This window comes from Ictidomys tridecemlineatus, chromosome 8 (genome assembly GCF_052094955.1).
Source record: "Ictidomys tridecemlineatus isolate mIctTri1 chromosome 8, mIctTri1.hap1, whole genome shotgun sequence".
In the NCBI taxonomy this organism is placed as follows: Eukaryota; Metazoa; Chordata; class Mammalia; order Rodentia; family Sciuridae; genus Ictidomys; species Ictidomys tridecemlineatus.
The window spans coordinates 83,730,811-83,753,745 of NC_135484.1; the positions used below are offsets into that span (position 1 = coordinate 83,730,811).

Here is a 22,935-nt window from a genome sequence, read left to right on the forward strand (position 1 = left end):
ACAAGGCCCAAGGTGTTTGGTAACAGGTCAGGGACCCAGGCTCTTGTGAATTGCTCATCTGCTTTTTTTCCCTAGTGTCTTCCAAAAGTCTTCAAAACTCCTTTATTCAATCATTGTAGGGGCCGCAATATGCAAATACTAGCTTCACCTCTCTTCTTTGTAAAAGTTGTCTTGCATTTCTGCCAAATACCTGTATCTTTCAAGGAGATTATTAATTTACTTCCGGTATTGAACATGTAGGCTTTTTAATATCAGTAAAGAAACAAAATAAAGTGCATCACACATGTGGCCACTTAAGACTTACAAGTCATTCTCAAAATAAACCCGGATGCAATTTCAAGTGCAGCCGCACTCCATCTGCTGAAATTTTATATCTTACCCTATGGTATGATTTTGGGAAATTAAGTCATTTTTTGAACAAATACAAAATATTCAAAAATGGGCATGGCATACGGTTTGTACTCATCAAATACTTGTGGAATAAATGGTCTACCATTGCTTTGTATTCTTAATTACCAGAAGAGTGTGTGTGTGTGTGTGTGTGTGTGTGTGTATGTGTGTCTGTGTGTGTATGTGTGTGTGGGCACGTGCACATCAATGCAGTATTTCCTTGTTAATAGCAGTCTTCTTGTCCATATTGAGTGCTTTCACACATTTTATTCTAATAGTGCTACACACAACTGGTGTCAATGTAACAGTGGTCCACCTTGTGTTTTGAATAGAGCTCTTGGTGCTCTGCCCCTGTATATCCTTTTTTAAGTAGATATGTTTTTTCTCTTCTTCTCTCATTGCTCCTTCCTAATTTCAGGGGGAACAGGATTATCTTTTTTTCCCCATTACAGGCAGATTTCTCTCAGAGTTCACACCCACCAAAGGAAGGAAGAAAATGGAGAGGAGCAACTGGCTGCTTCCTTTCTCTCTAATCTTCAGGTGAGGAATAAAGCAGAGTGACCTTGGTTATAAAGTAGAAGAATGTACTCATGAAACTTCTGAAAAACTTCACCTCTGCAGTGAGCAAGCAGCCTATCCCATATATTCCCCTGCTTGTACATGCCGTGCAGCCCTCTATTGTATCCTGCCTTGCCACCACCAAGGAGCACGTGAGTCATAAAATATCCAACCCCTGTCTGTTGAATCCTCAAAGTTCTTTCTTTGGGACTGAAAAACCCCTGCAGCCCATGGGGTTGAACACGGTATTTATGAATGTGTACTTTTTTTTTTTTTGATTGTTGTTTCTCTTACATAAGTATACTTAATAAATATTTGCATGGAAAAATTAACAAGGGAAATAATTTACAAGCATTTTTGGACATTACAATACCTTCAGAACTCTGTTCCAAACATGTGTTACATCAACTTATAATAAGAAGATAAATTATTTGCTAAACTATAAGCATAATTGTTTGTGATTGATACACCTAATACAAACAAGCAAAAAATAAATAAATTCCCCAGGGAAATCTTTGCCAATAGGAGAGAAATGTTTCAAATTCTCAATCTAGATCACAGGCAAAAGCTGAAATATAGATTTCAATGTCACATATAAATCTAAAATCCTTTGACATATGACTTAAATACGCATTTTAGCTCCAGCTTTCAGTAGTATCCCTTGGGCTGGCAGGTAGACAATTATTGCAGGGGTGGAGCAATTCAGAATAAAGTGCAATCCAGGTTTTGTAGCCACAGGTAGTGTGGTTATGAAAGTTTACCCTTGTAACAACAGAGAAGCAAATAAAATTTAGGGAAGTTATACATTGGAATTATGTATTTCCATTGTGTCTTTAGAATAAAGAAACTCTCAGGACTTGGGATGTATGTAGCTGGCCGGTAAAATGCTTGCCTACCCAGGAAAAGGCTCTGTGTTCAATTCAAAGTACTAAGAATAAAAATAAATTAGAATAAAGAAATTTTCAAACTTTGCTCATTTGTATTATTAGTGAAATGTCCTCTGATAAAATGATGCTTTGTTTTCAACCATAGAACTCTTTTAAGTACTAAGAGGAGTAGGACTCAGTTGAGCAATAAGGACCAAAGTGATAGCAGAGACTTTATTGTGATCCTTAATTCCAGTTTATCTTTTCCACTCTACTTGTCAGGGAGTGAAAAGGAGTCTGTCTAGTACACATTATTTGTGAAGATAGAAACTAACTTATAGAATTACAAAAGAAAATGAATTCCACTTTAAGGATAGTCATGCTCATATTTTCACAGGAGGAGAAATATGGAGGTAGCATAATTAATAATGACTTAAATGGATCATTGGTTTAATTCTTTTTAATGCAGAAGCTGATAAGATAGACCATGTCATCAGTACAAGAAAACAGGTTACAGGAAAAGCATATATTTTACAGTGAACATTTGCAGACTGCATACTGGAATAATTTGTATATTGCAAACAAGAGAGTGTTAAAAGGTAAAAAAAACTACTAAATACATGTTTGTTTTTATCCCAACCACAGGACAGATTGCTGAGCAATCTGTCATAAAACTTTACTTTTAGTTTCCAAACTTTTCCTTAAGCAAGAAGAGATGACAGTGTTTGGAAATGTGAAAACTAAAACTGAAAACATCTCAAAATAAAATTCTCTGTAGAAACTGCCTTTTTCCTGGGTAGAGTCGTGCTACAGGCATCCTGCCAGGGAGATAGACTCCTTGCCACCTAAGCATACTAGCATGAGCATATATAAATCAATCCTTCTATCACACAGATGAAAGCTGAGCAAGCCTACAGGTGACGAAGAAGGGTCTGCAATTATTCAGGCTCACCTCATTTCACTAGTCTAAGAGAAGAGCACTTATTTCTTTCTAAATGAAGTACAAATCCCATAGTAGTAGTTTTGTTTGGCTAACAGGGTCATGTGACTCAGTGTCCATGAGTTTCCAGAGGGCTGTATTGATACCCTTTCCCTAGAATCCATACAGTACAGCAAGGACATTTCGCCAAAAGAAATAGTACCACTAATTCTAGACTGGAGAAGAGATGATGGTCATATGCAATCGAAGCAATGTCCTCCTCAAGTGACAACACTGCAGGAGCACTGTTGGAAAGAAACAGAAATACAAAAGGTCTGATTAGCTTCTGCCATGTACTTGCATATTTTAGATAACTAAAAATTTTAGTGGATATTAAAAATGTACAGATAAACAGAATAATCTCCAAGTCAGGCTTCTTTGAGCTTCTCTCTCTCTCTCTCTCTCTCTCTCTCTCTCTCTCTCTCTCTCTCTCTCTCTCACACACACACACACACACACACACACACACACACACACACACACACACAATCATTCAGAATGCTCAATGAAGAAAACCAGCCTTCCTCAGCCTTAGGTTTGACAGAGGTTTCAAAGGCACACACTGGACAATTACTGCAATGCATGAGCCTTGGGTCCATTTATAATATATGGGAATTGTCCTAGAGATTCTGAGTATGATGCACAATGTTGATAAGCTAGCCAAGTATACATCCAATAGGCCCTATTGGAGATAAAACCAAAAGGATTGGTGCCCTTAGGGAGCTTTATATTCTATCTATCTTCTCTAAGACTTACCCAGGCTCTAAGGTAGAAGATCTTAAAATACTTCGTAGCAAAGTTTTCCATTAAGTTTTTTTCCCAAATGAAGTCTTTACTCAGCTGTTCAACATATACAGCAAATAAAAGTAAAACGATTTAGGTTGAGTGTGGGTTTGGGAAGGGAGTTTGCCCAGGCCCAGCTTCTTCCTGCCACTAGACCTGAGGCTGGTGTGTGTAGCTGGGGTTTCAAGAGAAAGCAATTGGACATCCATTATTCTTGTGGTCAGTCAGAGTTGATGTAACCAATGAAGGAGCAGGACTTATAGATGTTAAAAGTCTTATTGTGCTGATTTCTATGCCAAATTTTACTCTGACAATATGATTTTCAGAGTAATTTTTGAATGTGGGAAATTCAACCAAAATTCCCTCAAACAGTAATGATTTGCTATTAGAAAACAAGTAGAACAAATCTTAAAGAACAAAGAATAAAGTACAGAAAAGAAAATATTTGCTTTTAACAATGGATATAGTACCATGGAAGAATTGGATAAGCAAAACTTAGACAATAAATCCAAACCTTTCAGTAGAACCCAGCTCTCCCAGTGATATATAAACATTCCAGAAACCATGGAGATTTTGAAATCACTGCAGAAGGAATACAAATACAGTTTGTAGAGGTTAATTAGGGCATTAGAGGACAATATTCCCATTTGGAAAGATTTTTTTTAATAACTGGATAGCAGAAACATTTCAAATAGATTTCTGAGAGAAAAGAAGTGAGTTTTTGGATTTAAATTTAGTTGAAACAAGTTTATCCTAATGTAACATGCCTTAGAATAACTATGAAGATCATCATATATACTGCCCAAAATACAAGAAACAATATTTTTTTCTCCAATTAAGGCAACTGGAGAATTAAAGCATATAGAAAAGAGTTTTTTTTTTAGTCATGTGGAAATTCTTGAAAGTGATAGATGAAGACTGGTAGCTTGAAAAGGGTTAGACCAAGCTGATGTCATAATGTCTACTTCCAAAGGCTCAATGGCAGTGAATGTACTTCTCTCCAAACCCTAAGAGCAGCTCAAAGATGTTATGTATTTTATCATTCCTTTTTAAAAAAATGATACTTATATCATCCTATGAGATAGTCATCTGCTCTACTGCAATTATTCTGAGAATCAAGGAATCTATGACAAAGGACTTGTCCATCCACTTAGCAAACAGATACAAGGCAATGTCCCTATCTGTAACAGGTGTTGAGGATAAGCAGCAAATAAGATATAATCTCTGTGAGAAATGCACAGTTCAAGGTAAAATAGATATAGAGATCATGTCAGCATGATATAGGTGTTCTGAGAGTAACTACAACATTATCTTTGGAAAGATAATTAAGAGGATGTTCAGGAAGGGTTTGTCATCTGTAGGGAACCTAGATATACAAGTTGGCCAGGAGAGGAGAGTGATGAAAAGATGTTCCAGAAAGGGGGACGCATTACGCAAAAACCTAAGGGCCAAATACAAAGGTCATGTTAGAGGCTCAGGAATCATTCAGTGTGACTGAAGTAAGAGTTAGAGAAGGGGTGTTATGATACTATGCTGACGACATAAACAGAATCTAGACAATGAAAGGCCACAAAAAGCATGTCAGGGATTTGAGGCATTATCGTCTACATACATAATGAGAAGGCAATAAGGCTTTCAAGCAAAAAACTGATTTTTGCTGGATCTGAATATAAAACAGACGGTTCTGACTGCAGGTGGAGAAGGGTGTGAAGGTGAGCAAGACTGTATGCAAGGAGAACAGTGAAGAGAAAACAGTTCTTCAGTAAGAGAATTCAAAATTTCATTGGGACCAAAGAGAGGTACCAGAAGTGAGGACAGACCAAACTGCCCCAATCCAACTGGTCTTTATGAGGCCCAGCAGATAAGACTTTGCAGCAGGAAGGACAGAGACCAAAAGAAGGGAAGTAGGAAGCCTTCTTGGTTTTTGGTCTTGGCATTGGGTGTCCTCAAATAGGGAAGACAGGCTGGATTCTCCTTGATGAATTTAGTTTTTAACATGTGGAACTTAGGGTTTCTGTGATTTCCCAAGAGAAATTCTTGTGTTTTCCCTATTATTTTTTTACTTTTTAGGTTCTAGGGGTGAAACTCAGGAGCACTCTACCACTGAGCTACATCACCAACCTTTTTCATTTTCTGAGTCAGGGTCTCTTTAAATTGCTGAGGCTGGCCTCCAACTTCTGATCCTCCTGCTTCAGTCTCCTGAGTAGCTGTTAGGATAGTTGTGCACCACACACCTCTTGGAACTTTTGTTCTTATCATGATCCTACTTTGTTCAATGAAACTGCATTAGATGAAATGGGACAAAGTGAAGGAAAGATTATATACTGAAGGCAAATATGGATGAGGAAAAGGGAGTAATTGTAAAACAAACCACTGAGCCAGTGAAATAAAATGAAATGCCAGGTACAGCGGCTCACACCTGTAATCCCAGCCACTTGGGAGACCAAGACAGAAGGATCACAAGTTCAAAGCTAACCTTCACAACTTAGTGAGACCCTGTCTGAAAAATAAAAAGTAAAAGGCTGAGGAAATAGTCCTGTGGTAAATCACACCTGGATCAATCTCCAGTACCAAAAGGGAAAGAAAAGAAAGGGGAAAAAGACACTACTCAGTGAAATGGAATTACAAAATCAGAGTATCATAAGTATTGTGAGTAGTTTTCCTCATTTACAAGATTAAAGAAGCAAGCAACACCTGAATTGCATGTGGGCTCTATAAATTCACGTAGGCAGAGCATGAACACCTGTGTGTACACGAAGAAGTCAGTGGAAACATGAGTTTAATAGAAAATAAGTCAGACCACCTACCTGACATGGGTAGCCAATAAGATTGGCTGTCTTGACTTGATTGACCTGATTGGCCTCAGTGTCAGTGTGCATCTCTTAGGGACATATGTACATCTCATATTGAATATTCTGAGGTTTCTTCACAGGAGAGTTTTAGTGACGAAATGTTCCGGTTCTGAAAGACTATCGTTATTATGCATGAAACTTTGTTGGTCTATTTTTTTAACCCATCATGACATACACAGAATGGAAATATTCTTAATTTAAGATTTAATGGATTTCCCTTTCCATGTAATATATACTAGATAATTGTCCAATCTTGACAATGTAAAAAATAAAATACAAATAACAGAAGTTGAAAGAACTCAGAGGAAGAGTCAAAAGTGCTAATATCTGTATGTTATAAAGCAGAGAATTAAAAAATGAGTGTTTATGATTGTTGGAACAAAAAATAAAATTATGAGTACTATTTAATGTTCAAATATAAGAACTTAGGAACAAAATGATACAAATCTTGTATGCTATGTCACCTAAAGTTTAAAATATACCTACCAAATCATCACAGTGCTTGGCTGCAGTCATGACAATGGTATGAATGTGTGTGAACAGAGATTGTGTCAATCAGAAAGAACATACCTTTAAGATGCACTATTGTGTTCCTAACGAAATCAAGGGAGACCGGTACACTTGTGAAAGGATCACTCAAAATACATTGAGTGAGAAACATCGCTGAAGGTCACATGCACTCCATGTGTTGTGGATTGGGGTTCTTGATATGTTCTGTTACAGAGGCAATGGCTGTCTTGAAACATTAAATGGAGAACATGTTAGGAGAGATGGATTACCTCTGAACTGAAAACCATTGATGGAGCACGGAACTGTTAGGAATTTGCATGGCTCAAGTAGGACTTTCTTTCTTTTTCCGGTCCATGACTTTAGGGCATTTATAGTACAGGCCAGCTTCCACTCCCAGGTGTGGAGTTATTTACCTCAGATTTCACTGTCATGTTGTAAAAGATGGGGAAAGAAGGAAAAGACAATGCCAGTATAAGTATGTCTTGAAATGTTCTCTTACAGAGGCAATGGCTGTCTTGGGAATAGTAAATGAGAGCATATTAAGAGAGAAGGATTACCTCTGAACTGAAAGCCATTTTTGCAGCAATGAACGGTTGGGAATTGTATGTCTCACAGGGGGTCTTCACTCTAGGTTCTTTAGGGGCATTCACAGTACAGGCCAGCTTCCACTCCAGGCTTGGTGTTCTTTTCCTCAGATTCACTGTCATGATGTAGGAGATGCAAGATGGAAACAACAATGCCTGTCTGAAGGAGCAAGTGGATTAGGGTTCTTGAAATGTTCGGTGACAGAGGCAATGCTATCTTGGGAACAGGAAATGGAGAGCATGTTAAGAGAGACAGATTACCTTAGAAGTGATAGCCAATTACAGAGCACTGAGAGTTAGGAATTGGCAAGTCTGCAAGTAGGTCTTTTTTTTTCTTCTCTGACTTAGGTCTTTCATAGTAAAGGCCAGCATCCACTCAGGCATGGTGTTCCTTTCCTCCTCAGATTCCTCTGGTGTTCTTTTCCTCAGATTTCAGCGTCATGATGTAGAAGGGGAAGAAGGAAAGGACAATGCCTGTGTGGAGCAGCAACTGGATTAGCGTTCTGAGAAGTTCTGTGACAGAGTCAATGGTTGTCTTGGGAACATTAAATGAAGAGCATGTTTGTAGAGATGTATGACCTCAGAAGTGACAGCCAATGAAGGTGCACTGAACTGTTAGGAATTGGCAGGTCTCCAATGGGTCTTTCTTTCTTCTAGGGGTTCCATGACTTCAGGGCATTCAGAGTACAGGCCAGCATGCACTCCCAGGTTGGGAGTATTTTCCCCCAAATTTCACTGTCATGCTCTAGAAGATGCAAGATGGAAATGACAATGACTGTTTGAAGCAGCAGCTGGGTTAGTGTTCTTGAAATCTTCTGTGACAGAGGCAATGGCTATCTTGGGAACATGAAATGGAGGGAATGTTAGAAGAGACATATTACCTCTAAACTGAAAGCCACTGATGGAGCACTGAACTGTTAGGTATTTTCAGGTCTCAAATGGGTCCTACTTTCTTTTTCAGGATCCCATGACTTTTAGGTAAAGGCCAGCTTCCACTCCCAGGTGTGGTGTTCTTTTCCTCAGATTTTCAGGTCATAATGTAGAAGATACAAGATGGAAACGACAATGACTTCTGAAACAGCAACTGGATTAGGGTTCTTGAAATGTTCTGTGACAGAGGCAATGGCTGTCTTGAGCACATCCCACGGAGAGCATGTGAATAGAGATGGATTACCCCTGAACTGAAAGCCATTGATGGAAGACTGTAGTGTTAGGAATTTGCAGGTCTCAAATGGGTCTATCTTTCTTTCTTTTTCGGTGTCCCATGACTTTAGGGCATTCAGAGTAGAGGCCAGCTTCCACTCCCAGGTGTGGTGTTCTTTTTCCCAGATGTTACTGTCATGATGTAGAAGATGGAAGATGGAAACAACAATGCCTGTCTGAAGCAGCAATTGCATTAGAGTTCTAGAAATGTTCTGTGACAGAGGCAATGGCTGTCTGGGGCACATTAAAGGGAGAGCAAGTTAGGAGAGACGGATTACCTCTGATGTGAAAGCCATTGATGGAGCGTTGAACTGTAGAAAATTACATGTCTCAAGCAGGTCTTTCTTTCTTTTGTTTTCCGGGTCGCATAACTTTAGGGCATTCATAGGAGAGTCCAGCTTCACTCCAAGGTGTGGTGTTCTATTCCTCAGATTTTACAGTGATGAAGTAGAAGATGGAAGGCGGAATCGGCAATGACTTCTGAAGCAGCAACTGGATTGGGGTTCTTGAAAAGTTCTGTGACAGAGGCAATGGCTCTCTTGAGCACATTAAATGGAGAGTGTATCCGGAGAGATGGATTACCTCTGAACTGAAAGCCACTTATGGAGCACTGACCTGTTAAGAATTTGCATGTCTCAAGTGGGTCTTTCTTTCTTTTTCAGTGTTCCATGATTTTAGGGCATTCATAGTTTGGGAAGCTTCCACTTCCAGTGGAGTTATTCTATTCCTCAGATTTTACTGTCATAATGTAGAAGTTGGAAGATGGAAGTGACAATGCCTGTCTGAAGCAGTAATGGATTAGGGTTCTTGAAATGTTCAGTGACAGAGGCAATGGCTGTCCTGGGCACATCCCATGGAGAGCATGTTAGGAGAGATGGATTACCTCTGAACTGTAAGCCATTGATGGAGCACTGTAGTGTTAGGAATTTGCAGGTCTCAAATGGGTCTTTCTTTTTCGGTATCCCATTCTTTAGGGCATTCACAGTACAGGCCAGCTTCCACTCCCAGTCTTGGTGTTCTTTTCCTCAGATTTCACTGTCATAATGTAGAAGATGGAAGATGGAAACGACAATGCCTGTCTGAAGCAGCGATTGCATTAGAGTTCTAGAAATGTTCTGTGACAGAGGCAATGGCTGTCTTGGGCACATTCAATGGAGAGCATGTTAGGAGAGATGGATTACCTCTGAAATGAAAGCGTTTAATGCAGCAATGTAGTGTTAGGAATTTGCAGGTCTTAAATGGCTCTTTATTTCTTACTTTTCTGGTGTCCCATGATTTTAGGGCTTTCATAATAAAGTGCAGCTTCCACTCCCAGTCGTGGTGTTCTTTTCCTCAGATATTATTGTCATGATGTGGAAGATGGAAGATGGAAACAACAATGCCTGTCTGAAGCAGCAATGGCATTAGAGTTCTAGAAATGTTCTGTGACAGAGGCAATGGCTGTCCTGGGCACATCCCATGGAGAGCATGTGAAGAGAGATGGATTACCTCTGAACTGCAAGCCATTGATGGAGCACTGTAGTGTTAGGAATTTGCAGGTCTCAAATGGGTCTTTCTTTTTTGGTGTCCCATGACTTTAGGGCATTCATAGTAAACGCCAGCTTCCTCTCCCAGGTGTTGTGGTGTTCTCAGATTTTCAGGTCATGATGTAGAAGATGGAAGATGGAAATGACAATGACTGTGTGAAGCAGCAACTGGATTAGGGTTCTTGAAATGTTGTGAGAGAGACAATGGCTGTCTTGGGCACATCCCATGGAGAGCATGTGAAGAGAGATGGATTACCTCTGAACAGAAATACAGTAATGGAGCACTGAACTGTTAAGTATTTGCAGGTCTCAAGTGCATCTTTCTTTCTATTTCGGGGTTCCATGAATTTAGGTCTTTCATAGTAGAGGCAGTTCCCACTTCCAGGCGTGGTGTTCTATTCCTCAGATTTTACAGTGATGAAGTAGAAGATGGAAGGCGGGATCGACAATGACTTCTGAAGCAGCAACTGGATTAGGGTTCTTGAAATGTTCTCTGACAGAGGCAATGGCTCTTTTGAGCACATTAACTGGAGAGTGTTTCAAGAGAGATGGATTACCTCTGAACTGAAAGCCACTTATGGAGCACTGATCTGTTAGGAATTTGCATGTCTCAAGAGGGTGTTTCTATCTTTTTCAGTTTTCCATGACTTTAGGGCATTCATAGTATGGGAAGCTTCTACTTCCAGTGGAGGTATTCTATTCCTCAGAGTTTACTCTCATAATGTAGAAGTTGGAAGACGGAAATGAAAATAAATGCCTGTCTGAAGCAGTAATGGATTAGGGTTCTTGAAATGTTCTGTGACAGAAGCAATGGCTGTCTTGGGCACATCCCATGGAGAGCATGTGAAGAGAGAGGGATTACCTCTGAACTGAAACCCATTGATGGAGCACTGAGCTGTTAAGTATTTGCAGGTCTCAAGTGCATCTTTCTTTCTATTTCGGGGTTCCATGAATTTAGGTCTTTCATAGTAGAGGCAGTTTCCACTCCCAGTCATGGTATTCTTTTTTTTCAGATTTCACTATCAGGATGTAGAAGATGGAAGATGGAAACAACCATGCTAGTAGGAAGCAGCAATGGATTAGGGTTCTTGAATGATCTGACAGAGGCGATGGTTGTCTTGGAAATATTCGATGGAAAATCTGTTAGGAGAGATGAATTACCTCTGAAATGAAAGCCTTTAGTGCATCACTGTAGCGTTAGGAATTTGCAGGTCTTAAATGGCTCTTTATTTCTTACTTTTCTGGTGTCCCATGATTTTAGGGCATTCATAGTAAAGTGCAGCTTCCCCTCCCAGTCGTGGTGTTCTTTCCCTCAGATTTCACTGTCATGATGTACAAGATGGAAGATGGAAATGACAATGACTGTCTGAAGCAGCAACTGCATTAGGGTTCTTGACAGGTTCTGTGACAGAGGCAATGGCTGTCTTGAGAACATTCAATGGAGAGCATGTAAGGAGAGATGGAGTACCTCTGAAATGAAAGCCATTGATGGAGCACTGTACTGTTAGGAATTGGCATGTCTCAAATGCGACTTTCTCTCTTTTTTTTCTTTTTCAGTGTCTCATGACTTTAGGGCATTCATAGTAAAGACCCGCTTCCACTCCCAGGTGTGGCGTTCGTCACCTCAGATTTTCAGGTCATAATGTGGAAGATGGAAGATGGAAATGACAATGCCTGTCGGAAGCAGCAGATTAGTGTTTTTGAAATGTTCTGTGACAAAGCCAAAGGCTGTCTTGGGAACTCTCAGTGGGAAAGCGCCCCTTGAGACGTCCCAGTTGCTATGGGAACCATCTGTTCAAACAGAGGTTCTGTGACACTCATGGAGTTCTTCACTTCTTGACCATGAGGTTTGGATGCCAGGTGTGGGAGTTAGAAGTTTATCAAAGCAAGCTGGTCATCATAATCAGGTTGCCCCTATTTATGACCCTGTTTGGCTTGCTTTGCACAGACTTTCTCCCAAGACCCCTTTCATTGATCACACTGAGAAGGCTTGTGATCATTTTTGCACTCCACAGGGTAATAGCCTGTTTGGGTCCCATCTGCTGCCACCTGCAGGGTGGTTGATTGAGGAAACCAGATGAGGGGCCATGGGGGATGAGAAAGGACAGAAATCCAAGGGGAGAAAAAGCTGGAACTGGGTGTATATTGCACTCCAGTAGAGTGCAATGACTACGAGCCAGCTCAACACGTTTGTTATATAAGTTTCATACTTAAACGATTTTTTTGTGAGAAAATTTGGGCAAAGCCATCAAAACCAAGGTCATATGTATGACCAGTCCAATTATGAGTAGCAGCTTGTGCCCATAACGTTCCACCGCTGAGCCCTGCCACCTGAACCACAAGTTCAAGAACTGAATACCTCCCTATGTGGAACAGGTCTTAACCCAAGTAACTGGGCAGTCTTGACCAGCGCCTTGCATCAAGAATTCCCAGGAGGGGCATCACCTCCTGGGACAATGAAAGAAAACCCTAATTTAGTCACTGCTCCCCAAAATTGCCAAAATGTTGTTCTATATGTCCATCAGTGTTGAGGAAAAGACTTCAAGTTGCTGCTTCATTTTGGCTCTAATGACTGGGTTCCAGTTGGAGCTCACTGGCAATTTTGGAAGCCATGTTTTTGTATGCCTTTGATTTCCCTGAAATTGGCTTGAAGTGGACCCTATTGAGAGATAGTCTGGGAAGTTTACATACCTCCATCTCCCACTGCACCACTTTCTCGGTGTACCCATCTCCATGCATGCAGAAGAGCAGAAAGGGCGTCTTGTGCATGTAGTGGCAGTTGTTGGCATCCAGCACCTTGCGGATTTCCCTCATGATGTCACTGGGATCCATGGCACTAGTGATGTTCATTCTCCAGGTGAAGTGCAGGGAGCGAGGTTTTGCTTGTTGGTTCTCCTTTCTCTGCTCAGCAGAGACATGATGACTTGAGCCCTTATATCTCAGGGTCTTCTCAGACTCAGCTGGAGGCCTTCTTGTGAGTTTTGATGTTAACTCAGTGAAAGCTCCAGTGGTGCCTCTTTGAGTCTGGGGCAATTCTTCAGCTGGATGGAAGCAGCTGGGTGAGGCAAGAGGACCTTCGTGTGTTGCAGTTTGGCATTCCCGGGGCTAGCGGTGGAACATTCGACGAAGGGCACTGGCTCTGGGGAAGCAGAGGCAGCCCCGGGTGGAGGTACTTGGGACACTGTGGGTTGAGGTCGCTGGAGGGCTCTGAGGAGGGGAGGTGCTGTTGTTCTGACCATTCCGGCTCACTGAACGTGTGTCTGCTTTGCTTGTTTTGCGGCAAATGTACTTACTCCACAGTGTCCTCCCTCCAGATGGTGTGCTGCTCTGGTAGGCAGCAGGCATTTTCTTGAATTCGGGAGTCTCCAGCTCCTTGGGACTGGTGGTGATCCCAGGTACGGGCCTGGCTGGAGAAATTCCCTTTCCTCCCACAGCACTGCCGCCGGATTTCTGGGAGGCCATTGGATGTTCTCTGAGGTGACTGTGGGCAGTGCTGGTCGGATATGGCCCAGTTCCAGCATGGTCCAGGGACTGTGTCTGCTTGCGAGTGGAAACGCTTCGCTGCACTTTGCGTTGAGGAGGCCAGCTGGTGCTCTTTCTCAGGACCCTGCTTGGCTGCACCTTAGCCAAAGAGATGTTTCTGTGGGAGACGGCCACCTCTGGACCAACAAAGGGTTGGAGGACATCAAGGCCTCTGTTGATCCACCTGTCTCCCATAATTTCGGCTAGGGTGCTTCGCTTAGTTGGATTGAGCACCAGCAAGCGTTTCAGCAGATTTTCACAGTCTGTTGAAATGTACAGAGGGATTCGGTATCTACCCTGTAGCACTCTGTCTCTAAGTTGTCTCACATTGCGCCCAACAAAAGGATGCGACCCGGTGACTAGGGTGTAGAGAACCACGCCAAGACTCCACACATCGATTTTGGGGCCATCGTACTCTATTTGCTGGAAGAGCTCTGGAGCTGCATAGGACGGACTGCCGCAAAACGTGTCGAGTTTACGCCCAAGTGTAAACTCGTTGCTGAGTCCAAAATCGGCTAGCTTGATGTTCATGTGGGCGTCTAATAACAGATTGTCCGCCTTCAGGTCTCGGTGGGCGACCTGCATTTGGTGACAATATTGCACTGCAGACACGATCTGCCGGAATATAGATCTTGCCTCCTCTTCCTGCAGTCTTTTTTTCTTGGCCAGATATTCCAAAAGTCCCCCTCCACTGGCGTACTCCAGGACCAAACAGAGTGCTTTTTCGCAGTCCAGAGCTTCATAGAGCTTCACGATGTGTGGGTGGTCTAACATCTTGAGGATTCTCACCTCTCTGTACATCTTTTGGAGGACTAGTGGCTTCAGATGTCTCTTATCGATGATCTTGATTGCCACTTCTCTACCTGTGACGACGTGACGGGCCAGCATGACTTTGGCGAAGGTCCCCTTGCCCAGGGTTTTCACGACTCTATAATCTCCAATGCGATTCTTTTTGCCTGCAGAGGGAGCTGTGGATTTCGGGCGCTGTGCTCCAGAGTGCCCGGTCTGGGAGGTGTCTTCTGCCCGTCTAGCTCCATGCCATGGCTGCATGGTTTGACCCATGTTGATGATCGGTGGGTCTGGGTGTCACTGGAAAATTTAGGATAGGTGAGGGCTAAGCAAGGACAGGGGGTGGGGGGAAACAAGGAGAGAGTTGGAGATGGGTTGGGGAAAAAAAATAGCCACAACTGCCTTTTACCAACAAATAGCGTGCCCAGTTCAAAAACTCGCTCTGGGAACACCAAAGGCCAAAAGGCAAATGAGGAGTGGTTCTAGGTCCACTCATTTCTAGGATTCTCATTCTGTTATCTCCTAGGCAACCAATGCAGTCATAAAGGTACTGACTGCATAAAGAGGGGTCATATGCACCCTAAGTGGACCAAGGACCCAGGCGCTTAGTCTGTCTATGGAACTTGACAGTTTGTGGGTCAAGGCCTGATGAAAAAAAAACTATTTTTTTTCCAGAAATATTCAGCTGGACATAAACACACTTGACAATTCAATTTGGATGGTGAAGTTGATTGGTGGAAGCACTAGGGATGTAAGAGTGGTCCACTTTACCTTTGGAATATAACCCTGGCTGCTTATTTTAAAAGGGAAATGTTTTTCTTTTCCTCTTCTCCCTTTCTCCCTCCCTAACCTGGGGGCAGGGAACAAGATTACCTTGAGTTATCTGTTCTCCACAGGAAGGAGAAGTCACCAGAAGAACTAGGAAGTGATGATCTCCCAGATAAACTAGTTAATCCTAACACACCATCAGGATGCACCTGGGAACCCCTGGTCAGGGCACACCTGGAGTGGAGCCTTTGAATAGTCTCCTTAAAAACCCTCTGTTTTCCCTGATGGGCAGAATCAAATCTTCTGGCACAGGAGTCCCCTGTGTTTCCCCTTTGCTGGCAAAGCAACAAACCTCCTTTTACCTCCATCTCAAAACCTTCTCCTCATTATTGCATGGCCATCAGGCACAAGGCCCAAGGTGTTTGGTAACAGGTCAGGGACCCAGGCTCTTGTGAATTGCTCATCTGCTTTTTTTCCCTAGTGTCTTCCAAAAGTCTTCAAAACTCCTTTATTCAATCATTGTAGGGGCCGCAATATGCAAATACTAGCTTCACCTCTCTTCTTTGTAAAAGTTGTCTTGCATTTCTGCCAAATACCTGTATCTTTCAAGGAGATTATTAATTTACTTCCGGTATTGAACATGTAGGCTTTTTAATATCAGTAAAGAAACAAAATAAAGTGCATCACACATGTGGCCACTTAAGACTTACAAGTCATTCTCAAAATAAACCCGGATGCAATTTCAAGTGCAGCCGCACTCCATCTGCTGAAATTTTATATCTTACCCTATGGTATGATTTTGGGAAATTAAGTCATTTTTTGAACAAATACAAAATATTCAAAAATGGGCATGGCATACGGTTTGTACTCATCAAATACTTGTGGAATAAATGGTCTACCATTGCTTTGTATTCTTAATTACCAGAAGAGTGTGTGTGTGTGTGTGTGTGTGTGTGTGTGTATGTGTGTCTGTGTGTGTATGTGTGTGTGGGCACGTGCACATCAATGCAGTATTTCCTTGTTAATAGCAGTCTTCTTGTCCATATTGAGTGCTTTCACACATTTTATTCTAATAGTGCTACACACAACTGGTGTCAATGTAACAGTGGTCCACCTTGTGTTTTGAATAGAGCTCTTGGTGCTCTGCCCCTGTATATCCTTTTTTAAGTAGATATGTTTTTTCTCTTCTTCTCTCATTGCTCCTTCCTAATTTCAGGGGGAACAGGATTATCTTTTTTTCCCCATTACAGGCAGATTTCTCTCAGAGTTCACACCCACCAAAGGAAGGAAGTAATCTAGACTTTGGGGATGGTACCAGAAGATCTCAGAAATGATTCTCCCAAATTAACAAGTGACTTACAACTCCACACAGAGAACATGTAGAATGTAGCCTTTGAATCACCTCTTTGTAAGCCCCCTGTTCCTGCTGATAGGCAGAATCACAGCCTTTGGGACAGAAGTCTCCTGTGTTTCTCCTTTGTTGGCAAAGCAATAAGCCTTCATTTTCTTTTTTCTCAAAACCGTGTCCTCCTTATTGGACCGAGCTTCAACCATATCAAGATGCTACAACAAATTCAAAATACATACTATTTGCAATTAGTAGACAGGTATCACTTGAGTCTACCAGATTTGTACAATAACTATTAAATATTCTCCCCCATTAAGTGGCTGATACTGTGAATACTTTAACCTGTTCTCAGTGACTCATGTTCACCTCTATCAACATCAATAAATGTAAGATTTCAAGCCTTATGGGCCTTCCATTAGCTTCCATCAGCTCTCAATAGAGGTCTGACACATTGTTTTGTTTTGGTTTGGTTTTTTTTTGGATTTGTGGTTTAGTATTAAACACCCACTGAAAAACTTAGACTATTTGTCTAAATTTTATGTTGTGACCATATAATTTAAGATTTAAAGTGAAACATTTTGAGAATTAAAAAAGGGGGGCATAAGAAGTAGTCAACAATAAAATTATATATTATTTGGAACATTTTATATGGGCTGATGATTAGCTTTATTTTCTCACTATGCCTATACAATGGTATAGTTAAAAAGTAATGATTCTAGTAAAACAACAGTTTCACTTAAAACAAGTAATGGTTTTATTTACTACAATGGTTCTAGTCAAAAACTCATTTTAGATAAAATATTTTATGCCAATTAAAATTCCACAAGTTCATGAGTACCAAAGTGTCTTTAAAAAAGATAAAATCTTTATATTGGCTATAAACTCTTGGAGGAAGAATGATAGCTCTTTGTATACATCCATGTTCTTTAATCAGATTCTTAACCTCATGTGTTCCTTAATCTCATGTCAGAGATGTTTTTTTTCTGAAGAATATATTTTTAAAGAAGATCTCATTTAAAAATTTCAGTGCATTTCCCACAATCCTGGTCATGCTTAAATTTTATAATTAATATTTGCCTATATTGATTTTCTCAGTTGACTCTTTTCAGCATATTATATTTTTAATCAGGAAAACAATCTTTCTACAATTAGTGATATACCTGTTAAACTCAGTGAGAATTAGTATAAAGACTATCTTAAATTCAAATTTTTATTTAAAAATGTGTATATATTTTAGCCAAGTATTTTTATAGGTCTCCCTTCTCTTCAAAGTGCCTCTCTTCATCTAATGTTTTCACCATGCAAAATGTGGTAACATGTTATCTCTGTTTATGATTCTTTTTACAGTAGGCCAAATGTAGATGATATAAAACTATAATCTTTATTTCATGTCAATAAGGCTGTTATGATTTGATTCTGTGTCCTTTCCAAAAGTCACGTTGGAATTTAATGTCACTGAAAGAATATTATGAGGTAAGTTTGTTGAGGTGATGAGGCTCTGCCCTCATAAGTGGATTATGCTGTTACGGTGGGAATAGGATTTCATAACAGGGTAAGTTAGTGCCCCCTTACCCTTTTATACCCTCTGCCATGGGATGACCCGGCAAGAATGTTATCACCAAATGCTGTCTCATGGATCTTGGACTCTCAGCTTCCTGAACAGTAAAATATAAGTTCCTGTGATATGTTACTATCACAGCACAGAATAACAGAATCTGTAACTTTCTAATTAAAAATAAATGTTCGCAGTTGGAACATGGCGGTGTGTGCGGAAGGAGCAATCCCATGACCTCGTCAGCTATGTTGGCAAAGAGAGACTTCAGAATGTCTGGATGCTGTCTGCTCAGGAACACCTAGCAATGTTGGGCTGAGGTGGTACCTAAGCGAGCAGTTTGAGTGGATCAATAGTACAGAATAGAGGACACAGAGACCAATCCACAAAATTAAAACTACCTTATATTAGACAAAGGTGCTAAAAGCATGCAATGGAGAAAGGATAGCACCTTCAACAAATGGTGCTGGGAAAACTGGAAATTCATATGCAATAAAGTGAAACTGAATCCCTTTTTTTCGCCATGCACAAAAGTTAACTCAAAATGGATCAAGGAGCTAGGGATCAAACCAGAAACTCTGCGTCTGATAGAAGAAAAAGTTGGCTCTAATCTCCATCTCGTGGGGTCAGGCTCCAAATTCCTTAATAGGACACCCATAGCACAAGAGTTAAAATCAAGAATTAACAAATGGGACTTACTCAAACTAAAAAGTTTTTTCTCATCAAAAGAAACAATAAGAGAGGTAAATAGGGAGCCTACATCCTGGGAACAAATTTTTACTCCTCACACTTCAGATAGAGCCCTAATATCCAGAGTATACAAAGAACTCAAAAAATTAAACAATAAGAAAACAAATAACCCAATCAACAAATGGGCCCAGGATCTGAACAGACACTTCTCAGAGAAGGACATACAATCAATCAACAAAAACACGAAAAAATGTTCACCATCTCTAGCAGTCAGAGAAATGCAAATTAAAACCACCCTAGGATACCATCTCACTCCAGTAAGATTGGCAGCCATTATGAAGTCAAACAACAAGTGCTGGCCAGGATGTGGGGAAAAGGGTACACTTGTACATTGCTGGTGGGACTGCAAATTGGTGCAGTCAATTTGGAAAGCAATATGGAGATTCCTTGGAAAGCTGGGAATGAAACTACCATTTGACCCAGCTATTCCCCTTCTCAGAATATTCCCAAAAGACTTAAAAAGAGAATACTATAGGGATAGAGCTATATTAGTGTTCATAGCAGCACAATTCACAATAGCTAGAATGTGGAACCAACCTAGATGTCCATCAATAAATGAATGGATTAAAAAAAAGTGGCATTTGTACACAATGGAATATTACTCAGCACTAAAAATTAATTGGGCATGATACTTATGAGGAAAAAAAAGAGTAACTTAATTATCTTTTGGATCTAGAATGCCCCCCACAAAAAGCTCATTTGTTGAAATATGGTCCCCAAGGCAGAAAGATTCAGAGATGGATCTTTTAGGCAATGATATAACCATGAGGACTCTGACTTCATTAGTGGATTAATCTATCTGATGGATTTATAATGTGAATGGATTTACTGGATCATGGTGAAAATTATCAAGGGGTGAGGCATGGCTTGAGGAAGTAGGTCCTGGGGGGCATGTCTTTGGGGACTATATCTGCCCCTGGACCCTTCTTCCCACTGCCTCTCTGTTTGCCAGCTGCCCTGGCTGATAAGATTTCTTCTGTCAAACCCTTCTGCCATGATGTTCTGCCTCAGCCCCATGTAGTCAATGCACTGAAACCATGAGTCAAAATAAACTCCTTCTCTTTTAAATTGTTCTTGTCAGTTACTATAGACACAGCAATGAAAAACTGAATAACACAAACTTAAAGTTTTAATTTGACCATCATTTATATAATTCCATCCACACTTTGAAGAGGATGGAATGTGTCAATCAGTATTCCCATCTTTTGGTTTATACAAGTTCATACAATTCACATTCAGTTGAGCTCTTTTTCACTGCTAAACACATAACTGAGACATTTTCTCCTTGTACCAATAGTTCCAATAAATGTTTTCTTATAATTGTCAAATTTTTATAATAAAAATAAATCCAGCAAAAAGTTACTGCAAAACAAACTTTTTCATTATTTTATTTGTGGTTTCATATGGTGAACACTAGTGCTCTCTCTGCCTTTTGAAACTTGGGTACAATTTGTTTTCAACAAAAAAAGAAAACATATTCTCTATTTGTGTAACCCAATTCCTCAGTGATGGTATTGTATTAATTAAATCAGTAAAGAACAAACATTCCTGGTTTCATTTTTGAAGTTTTGAACTTCATCAGAGCAATATTTCATTTAAGGAGTGAAACTTCTGCATAAACTTCAGATATATTGGAAGTGTCCTTGAGACCAATGACCTTCCAGTTCAGAACTGACCATGGTCTTTCCTTTGGGGAATAACCCTGGTTATCATTCTGACAAGACATTTTTTTTAAAAAAAAATTGTTTTGAGTATTGTGGGTGTTTCTCTTTTGACTGCATTAATTTCAAGAGGAAAAGTTTATATATTTGGTACCAGGCATACATCTCAACACATGAGATTTAATACCTTTTGTACTCAATATCGTACAAATAAGTCATGTACCAAAATTCACGTTTTGCTTCTTTCTTCTTCTCTGTTATCACTCTTATTGGTCTAAATTAATACACTTTTAGGCTTGTACTAAATATCACCTGACTATATGTAATTTGGCTTAATTATGCATTTTCCTCCCTTTTGACTTGTGTTTGTTTTCTTTAGTATAAAATGAGAGGAGAATGATTTGATTCACTAACATAGAGTTAGGACTCAAAGGTTTTAGGTCTTTTAATCCAGTGAATTTTATTACTTCTAGGAACATAAGAAATTCAGTCACCAGAAAAATGCAAACTGTTAGTTATTTGGGGGGAATTTTATCCAAATTAGCAAAAATGAAGTTTTATTATCACTGTTTGCAGATGAGCTGATCTTATGTATATAAAACCCTGAAGAATCCACCAAAAAAACTTATTAGAAATAATAAATGAATTCATCAAAGTTGCACAATACAAAATCAGTAGTTTTACTTAATACCAAAAGCAAATGATATGGAATAGGAATCAAGAAAACAATCCCATTTATAACGGCTGTAAAAATGATAACAAAAGGAAACTTTAATGAGGTGAGAGATCTCTACAATGAAAATTATAAAATAATGATGAAAGAAAATTTAAAAATACAAAAAATGAAAACATATCTCATGTTCATGGACTAGAAGAATCAATACCATTAAAATGTCCATATTACCTAAAGCAATTCACAGATTCAATGAAATATCAAAATACCAATGACATTCTTCAAGATACTAGAAAAAATAATCCTAAAAATTGTATGGAACAGAAGCATCCTAACTAACCAAGGCAATATTGAGAAAGAAGAGCAAAGTAGTAGACATAACACTACCTAACTCCAAAATATACTGTGAAGGGGCTGGGGCTGTAGCTTAGTGGTAAAGTACTTGCCTAGCACATGTGAGGCACATATTTCAATCCTCAGCACTGCACCACATAAAAATAAATAAATAAAATAAATGTATTGTGTCCATCTACAACAATTTAAATACATACACATGAAATGCACATATACACACACACAAGATATACATAGATATACTAGAAAGCTGTAATCATCAACTGATCTTTGACAAAAATGCTAAGAACATGCATTGGAAGAGATTTTGAATGTTTTCCCCATAAAAAAATAATGTTTAAGGTGACAGATATTTTTAAATCTGATCTAAACATTATATAATGCATATCTTTATCAACATATTAAATAGTACCCCACTAATATGTATAATTTTATATTTTTATGAGCCAGTAAAAATAATTAAATTTTTTAAAAAATAAAGCCTGCTTCATGTTTTTTCTTCATTTCATAAAAATTGAAATTGATATACCAAAGACTAGAGTTTTCAGTGGAAAATTTTATTAATGAATAATCTTTTTTTCTTTTTTACTAAGAAATTCTATTTTTCATTTCTAAAGCAAAAGAGAAACATCAGATATGTAAGAATTAAGGAAATATTCTACCAATGGACACATGCTGAAAATATTCCTCAAAGATCTTCAGGTAGTGAAACATCACATTGCACCTCATAAATATACACAATTATTATTTGTAATTTAAAAAATAAAAAAAAAACAATAAATCTGTTAGCACATCATGAACAAACGTTTTAATTTTTCTACCAAAACACAAAGACTCTTTCCTTGAATCCACCAGAACAAAACAAAATCAAAAACAAAACAAAATCTTAAAATAAGGTTTTTAAAATAGCCACATTTATTCCTTCTATGCTCCCCCTCCCTCTCCCATTATGGGTCAATCACCTTATATCAGAGAATACATTAGGCATTTGGTGGGGTTTTTTTGGAGGAATAGAGGAACTCTAGATAGAACAGAGGGGTGGGAGGGGAAGAGAGAAGCAGGGGGTTAGAAATGATCGTGGAATTTGATAGATATCATTATCCAAGGTACATGTATGAAGACATGAAATGGTGTGAACATACTTAATATACAAAGAGAGATATGAAAATATTGTGCTCTATATGTGTAATAAGAATAATGCATTCCACTGTCATGTATTTAAAAAATAAATTAAAAAATAGCCATATGTAAAGTAAGTTGTTTGAAA

The 22,935-nt window shown here is 39.5% G+C and overlaps 1 long non-coding RNA gene and 1 pseudogene across 2 annotated transcripts; both read right to left on the minus strand.

Annotated features, from left to right (window-relative positions):
• Window positions 1–2,034: 2,034 nt before the first annotated feature.
• On the minus strand, window positions 2,035–6,580 carry LOC120889283 (uncharacterized). 2 transcript variants are annotated; one of them, XR_013425049.1, is made up of 4 exons: window positions 6,384–6,580; window positions 5,698–5,857; window positions 4,091–4,158; window positions 2,035–3,038 (listed from the first exon to the last, which is right to left on the minus strand). It is a non-coding gene; the product is annotated as an uncharacterized LOC120889283 (long non-coding RNA). The 2 variants fall into 2 exon arrangements; XR_013425048.1 differs by lacking the exon at window positions 6,384–6,580 and having other exon boundaries at window positions 5,698–5,923.
• A 2,795-nt stretch (window positions 6,581–9,375) lies between these two features.
• LOC144366155 (MAP/microtubule affinity-regulating kinase 3 pseudogene) lies at window positions 9,376–15,071 on the minus strand (annotated as a pseudogene).
• Window positions 15,072–22,935: the final 7,864 nt, after the last annotated feature.